General features: G+C 40.8%; 1 pseudogene; it reads left to right on the top strand.

Annotated features, from left to right (window-relative positions):
* The first annotated feature begins 6,284 nt into the window (after positions 1-6,284).
* Positions 6,285-7,226, top strand: LOC148041668 (putative serine/threonine-protein kinase At1g01540 pseudogene; annotated as a pseudogene).
* Positions 7,227-7,467: the final 241 nt, after the last annotated feature.

Here is a 7,467-nt window from a genome sequence, read left to right as displayed (position 1 = left end):
GAAGTACCTACCCACTAGCATGCTCATGATACAAACCCACATCCTAGTGCATCTTGTCTTCTTGTAGATAAAGTAGAGATTGCGGGACCTATCCATATGCAATGGATGTTCTTCTTGGAGCGCTCCATGAAAACCCTGAAAGGCTTTGTATGCTAATGAGCTCAGTCAGAAGGTAGCATGGCTAAAGCCTAGTTGGTGTCCAAGGCGTTAGTGCATATCCCACATTGGCTACCAACAGTGGATTTAGACAACAATATGCTATGGTTGTTGAAGGATGATGATAGACTGACTAGAGATGTGGTGGTTGGAAACTGGGTAGAAAAAAGGATGGATGCTGCAATGGAGAAGAAAGTGAATCATTTTTGTGTGTTGCACCATGCCTCCATGGAGACGTGGCTTGCTAGGTACGAGCAAGCTAGGAAAGATCGGAAAGAACTATGATCCGAATTTCAACGTAGTACGCACGACCGAACAATTCGATATTGCGAGAGCATGGAGGAAATGTCATGGTTTATGTCTATGCGTAGTTGCATGGAGCTTTGATCGCGCCTCTCTCGTGAAGGGATGGAGATCTCTACTAAGGAGTGGGAATTCTCAAGGGGATGCAGTCCAAAGGTAACCACATGTTTTATAAGCTATTGTATCTAGATTTTATATGTGACAAGTAATTAACCGTTTCAATGTATAGTACAAAATATACAATGCGGTGTGGTCATATGGACGATACTTTCACATGGAGCGTATCGACAAAATGTGCTCCACAATGGATTGTGTGGTGTCATGGCAAAGTTTGAGAAATAGAGCCGACGGCGAGTTACGGATCCAAACACCATTATAGAAGAGATGCAGTATTTTGGAAACTTGTAAAGTATTATCACGGTGGATTACCATAGCTTCTCCATGATCCTATTCTATGTGCAGTGGTTCAAAGTAAGTGGTTCAAAGTGGTACTGGAAGGAGCTAGGGCACCTACTCAATGAGGTCCATCTGGATTTCCCGAAATAGATTCCGAGAAAAGATGGATAGATTTGCGCAGTACATTTGTGTTATCGGCCCATAGTGAATAGGTGCATGAACTCATGTTTTTTAAACTTTTATTACGACATGGTATATGTCACAAAGGTTAAATCTCTCTTGAATGTGATTTTGAATAGCTAATTTTATGTTCTCAACGTAGATGAGGACAATATATAGAGAGGTCGATATTGCAAGGAGTAGGGCCACCGAAATCTTGGAGCATGTTGAGGAGCTAGAATTGGGTAACAATGATGGAAATATAGGAGTCCAAGAATTCTTTGAGAACAAGGTGGACTCATCCTTTTGTGGTGACATGTTTATCAACCTTCCAATGTATACAGAGTTGTATCAGGAAATCGACATGAGATCATAGGGTACTTCATACTTGGAGCATCCACCTACTCAATTCGTTGATGAAATCACTTATAAGGATACATAAGATATGCATTTTAAGTAAGATAAATTTTTAAAGATTTATATTACTATGCTTTGCTTGATTTATATTGATTATGCTAACATCAAATTTTGTATATGCAGGTGATCTTTGTGGATATTTGAATCCGCACGATGAGTCGAGGGATGAGCAATGAGGAGCTACAGAAGATCTTCACATATATGTCTCCAAATCAGTTGGCTCAATTTAGAGATATGGCAGACCAGAAGCTATCTCACACACCATTAGGCCATTTTTTTGGATCTTCTTTAGTGTGGTTTGATGCTTCGGTTTCCAGTAGATGAGGTCAACGCTCAGATGGAGGGAGTGGTTTTGGGGGATGCTGTAGAGACGTGGATGCAGTGAGCCCATGGTCAACTCGGGATACATGTGCTACTTCTCGCTCTCATGCATGTTTGAGAGAGCATGGCTCAGGCGGTTGATGTGAAGGTATCGATGCAGTATCTCCATCTCGTCATTCTGCTAGAGTTGCATCACCTATGGGATTTTTCACACCTATGGGGACGTTTGCTCCAATCACTCTAGCTTTTGCTTAGCCATTCGCAAGTGGCATCCCTATGGGTGCTACTCTAGCTTTTGCTCAGCCATTCGCAAGTGGCATCCCTATGGGTGCTACTTGGAGAGATACTATCCCCATAGGTACACCAGATGTACATGGGTCTCCTAGATATACCCAGGAGCATGGTCGCAGGTGGGAAAGGACACATCTTAGGCATATCCCGGAGGGGTATGGATACCTTGTAGATGATAGGACAGGAGCTATCATCATGAATGATGAGGGGAGGAGGGTGATGGCTTGTATGAGAGAGTTGTACCAACAAGTTTTTCAACACAGCATCTTGGATCATTGGAAGAATATACCGAAGGGAAGAAAGGACTACATAGTAGCATCCTTGCATGAGGAGTTTCCGGTACTTGCCGTAGCAAATAGGTTTTCCACAAGCTGGATGATGGAGTGCATGCATGCATACATGTCACACAGATGATTGGACGCATGCAAGGCACTTAAGAGTGGAGCCTTAAAGCCCGAGGGACTAGATGTAGATGACTGGTGTCGACTCAGGGAGGAGGCTATAGATTCTCTTGGACGTTGGAGACAATAGCGCGAGGCAGCGAGTGCACGACTAAAGGCAGGAGTGGCTCATCATCTTGGGAGTGGTGGCCATAGGACTTATGTGGAGGACTTTGTAAGTTTTTATTTTATTCTGCTTGCTTATTTTTTTGTAATATCCCTTGTACTAACAATCGTGTTTCTAACTGTTGTATTTTATTTTCTTTGCAGCACTCCATTACAAATTGCGATCCCAGTGGCCTAGAGACTCGATATGCAAAGAGACATGATCTCACTGCATTGATCGATTGATTGTATGGACTCAGCGGCCTAGTAAGTCACTCATATTTCTTGTATATAGTTACTAATTTTAATTAAAATGTATTATTGTATGGTGGACTGATGTATAGTTGTTTCTTTTTTTGCAAAATCCGTCCAATGCTCCTTTAGGGCGGGATGAGATTTTGGATGGTGAGGATCTATAGCTCACCCTTGAATTTATGGAGCACACATCCTCTTCTTTTTTGGTCATGTGATTTATGTAGACATTTTCTATGCACTATGTTATTATCATCCTTTGTATCTTGCTATGATTCTACCGTCTCTTTCATTAGGCAATCTTGTATTTATTTTATGTATCAATCTTATGGATTCAAGTGCACTTTGCCTTCATTTTGAGGAGCATTGTACACTTTAATGTCACTCTTTTTTGTATGGCCCAAATAAAGTACATAGTGCTATTTGTGGCAGGGCCACTTGTTGTTCTGCCACAAAAAAAATCATGTAACCATTGCTATTAGCATTGCAAATTTTTTACATGCGTTTCGATTAGCGTCGCAAATCATCGCTATTTGCTTTGCATTTGTAATGCTAATAGTGAGGCAAATAGTGACGATTAAAGTGACTGCTCTATGGTGTCACTAATATTAACGTTTTTTGTGATGATGGGGGTAATTTTTTTAATGAACATTTTCGTTGATTTGAACGTCTGTATGAGGCCTGTATCATGTAGTGAATGGTCACACACATGGTTTGACATACGCATGATTAGCTACGTTTTTTCATTTCTATTGTAGCCATGGTTACTTAGCTTATGCCTTGTATTTTTTATTAGACAATCCTTGTATATCGGTCTTCATCTAGCTCTACTAGTCTCTCAAACCAAAATGGGAGGGACTCTTATGAAAGAAGGTGATCTTCCATAGCAATCCATAGATTGGGAACAATGAACTCTAGAGGAGTGATTTCTTGAATGCCAAAATTAAGCTTGTAAGGGGTAAGGACAATTGTCACCTTAAAGGATGTGCGGTAAGCCCATAATGCTGCTAGGAGCTTTGTATCCCAATCTTTTTTCTGTTGCTCCACCAGCTTGGTAAGGTTTTTGCATAGGGTCTTGTTGGTTGATTTGGCTAGGCCATTTGCTTACAGGCAGTAAAAAGGAGAGGATTTCTTATGAATGGCCATGAAGAAGGTAGTTATATGCTTAATGACCTTATTGATAAAGTGACTACAACGATCACTTACTAATTCCACTGAGAAACCTTAGTTGTTGAAGATATGCTTGATTAAGAACGTAACTACTGCATGGGTTGAATTGCTTGAGAGTGCCCAAGTTTCTATCCACTTAGTACAATAATCCATTGCATTGAAGATATATCTATTTTTGGTATAAGAAGGAATCGATCTCCTTAACCAATTTGGCCGTGTGCAAATTCATGCAATACCTATCTATGCAAACTAGAATAGCATCTACTTTAAGTAGAATTTGGTGCTGATAGAATCTAGGGTCCAATCCCATGCGAATACATTCTTAAATTTTGTCATGAGGGCAATGAGCTACTCTTGAAACTCAGGTTGCACGTGAGTATTGATCTTCACTGGCTTAGTATCTTTCCTAGTCACCTTTTATACATGTGCTTCAAACTCCCTTTCTTGTCTTATTATGTTTGCTATATCCGATTCATTTATAGCCACATCTTGAGTTCAAAATTAGGATTTCTATATCCTTGGAAATTTACAAGTATTGGTATCGGGCTCTAGGATAGAATAAAGGAGGAAATGCAGATCCAAGTATTGCTAATTGATTTGCTTGACATCCACAAGATAGAAGGGTTCCAAATGTGCATTTGCTACTAGCAAAGTAGCTCTCATCATCATCCAAGCCATCCACCATATTGACCATCTTAGCTATTATTGGTCTATAAGCTATTGATGGAGAGGGGATTTTGCATTTAAAAATCATGATTTTGTTGTGACTCAACACCCATGGTAGTTGAGGCATTATTCCAATGTTGTGCTTACCTGGAATGTCTTTGAGGTGCTCGTCAAGCGGCCGGTGTGACGTATTCGGGGTGATGCTCGTCGGACGCGGGGCGTGGTCGGAGCAAGAAGATCTCTCTCTCTCTCTCTCTCTCTCTCTCTCTCTCTCTCTCTCTCTATACATGATCCCTCTCTCATGTGTTGGGAATTGACCCAACCCTCGGAGAAATTAAAATGTACAAAGCATCACTTAAGCAACGCCATCACTTAATCGACGACATCCATATTGCAAATGTCAATTAACATGTCACAATTACACATCGCTTAAGCATCTTCATTTGCGAGGTAACATTGCATCACTTATACGACACTTTAAACATTGCTTAAGAAACACACACCAAAAATTAAAATTTAAAAAAATAGGCTTCGTATAAGCGACGCTTTGGCTTCACTTCTATCATTTTTCACCACGTCTCTAACACCCCCTCTTTCTTGTAGTGCATAAAGAGAATCCATGATGAGTTTCCACATCCATCTGGCACTTTTCAATTTTAAGTGCTTACAATGCATGCATAATTGTAGAGAAGATAGCTAGCCCATCTTTCCTCGGAGGCACGTGATGCCTATCATGATGGGTTAGAGGTGTTGGTGCATTGATAAGAGGAAATGAAAGAAGATTAGGGATGAAATAAAGAAAAACCATAACAAGTGGAGGAAAGAAAAGAAGGTAGTATGTGTTTGTATTGCAACAAGCTCATCATTGTATCTTGGGAGTAGTGGTTGGGCCTCCTTCTAGACAAGATTTGTAGGCTATATGCTTCAAATTTTTGTTTTAGGTTTGGATTCAATAAGTCATTTGAATCTTTTATCTATTTCATCTAATATTCAATAGTTGTTGTTTGTTCTTTTCTAGCATGGCCTCATTGTTCATTCAATGACAAAGATGGAAAAAGAGTATATGGGGTGCAATGGGATTATGTGTCTTGTGGATAAGTTATATTTGTAGGAAGGGGAGGTAAGTTGATTATTATATGCCAACAAGCTTTAATTTAATGTTTCATACAAGAGTTATTATGGTCTATGTTTGTTTCGTATTTAGCATTAGGTCAATAAAAGATTGCATGAGGATGAGATCTCTGATTTGTTGAGAATAGCGAATGATTCTGGTCCATAGAGGCTAGATGTATGCTCCCTGAAGAGGCTAGAAGATAGAAAAATGATGTATGCTCTAGGAAGAGATGTTCAAAATCCCATATGCATAGTGAGGTACAATGGTACTATCCAAAAAGCTATAAAGGCATGTACTTGACATTCACTTCAATGTAATGGTACTTTTAGTTTGAGTCACTCAAGATTGTGTTTATGAGTCCAAGCTAGTCTATCTTGGAACCTAATTCACTTGAGCTACAATTCCTCATTATGATAATGTATCGTGTGTTTCACTTGCGTCCACCATAGCCGATCTAGTTTTAAGTCCATGTATACTAACATAGTGCCAGAGCCATGGCTGAGCTAGGTAGCTAGTCGTGTGTTTTCTTCTTCCTTGCAAGCTCTATAATCCTTCAACTGCATGATAGAGGCGTAAGCGCCAATAGCAATTCCCGATTAGCAAAATCTCCAGCTCCTGCACCAACTACGGGTACATGGACGACAGTTCCAAAAGTTTCCCATTTGGGATGGGACCATTGGTACACCATGCATCAGCTAGAGGCTACGAGTGATTCCTTCTCTGATTCCAATGTGCTCGGTGAGGGTGGATACAGGTTTGTGTACTATGGTCACCTACCTGATGGTACATGCATAGCTGTGAAAAATCTTCTAAATAATAGAGGACATGTTGAGAGGGAGTTCAAGATAGTGGAGGCAATAGGACGTGTCAAGCACAATAATCTTGCATGGTTGATTGGATATTGTATGGAAGGCTTGCAAACGATGCTTGTTTATGAGTACATTGACTTGAATGGGAATTTGGAGCAATGGCCCCATGGATAGCTAGGGGAATATCCACCATTGAGTTGGGATATTAGAATGAGAATTATTCTCGGTACTACAAAGGGACTGGCTTATTTTCATGAAGAGTTGGAGCCTAAAGTAGTCCATCGTGATGTGAAGTCAAGCAAGATCCTGATAGATAGTCAATGGAATCCAAAGGTCTCTGATTTTGGACTTGCTAAATTTTTAGGACCTGGAAACAGCCATGTGACAACACGAGTCATGGGGACATTTGGGTATGTTGCTCCAAAATATGCTCTCATCGGAATGTTGACAGAGAAGAGTGATGGCTATGGGGTGCCCCTTATGGAGCTGGTCACAGGACAAGTCCTTGTTGACTTTAGCAGGCCTCCAAACTGGACCAATAGTTCGCACTACTTCAACAAGAAGCAGGGTGTCTCCAACAGGAAAACTGGCGTAAAGACATGTGAGGCCTACATCTCCGAGGGCTAAATAAAAAGGAGATCATAAAAGTGCAGATGGAAGAGGATGGCCACATGCTATGTATTAGTTCCGAGTGCAGCAGGAAGGAGCAGAAGCAGAGGGGCACTTCGAGTGTGATAAAGGCAGGACAAGCGGCACCATGGCTGGCTGTAGAGGAGCTAAATCTCCACAATGGTCTACTCACCACAAAAGCCAAGAGTCCTAACATTGCTTAGGGTGTCCAAGGTCATTTTACCAAGCAGACTGAGGA

The sequence above is a fragment of the Lygodium microphyllum genome, chromosome 1 (assembly GCF_053477565.2).
Source record: "Lygodium microphyllum isolate KBCC chromosome 1, Lygodium_microphyllum_v1.1.10, whole genome shotgun sequence".
Classification (NCBI taxonomy): domain Eukaryota; kingdom Viridiplantae; phylum Streptophyta; class Polypodiopsida; order Schizaeales; family Lygodiaceae; genus Lygodium; species Lygodium microphyllum.
This window is presented reverse-complemented; position numbering and strand designations above follow the sequence as displayed.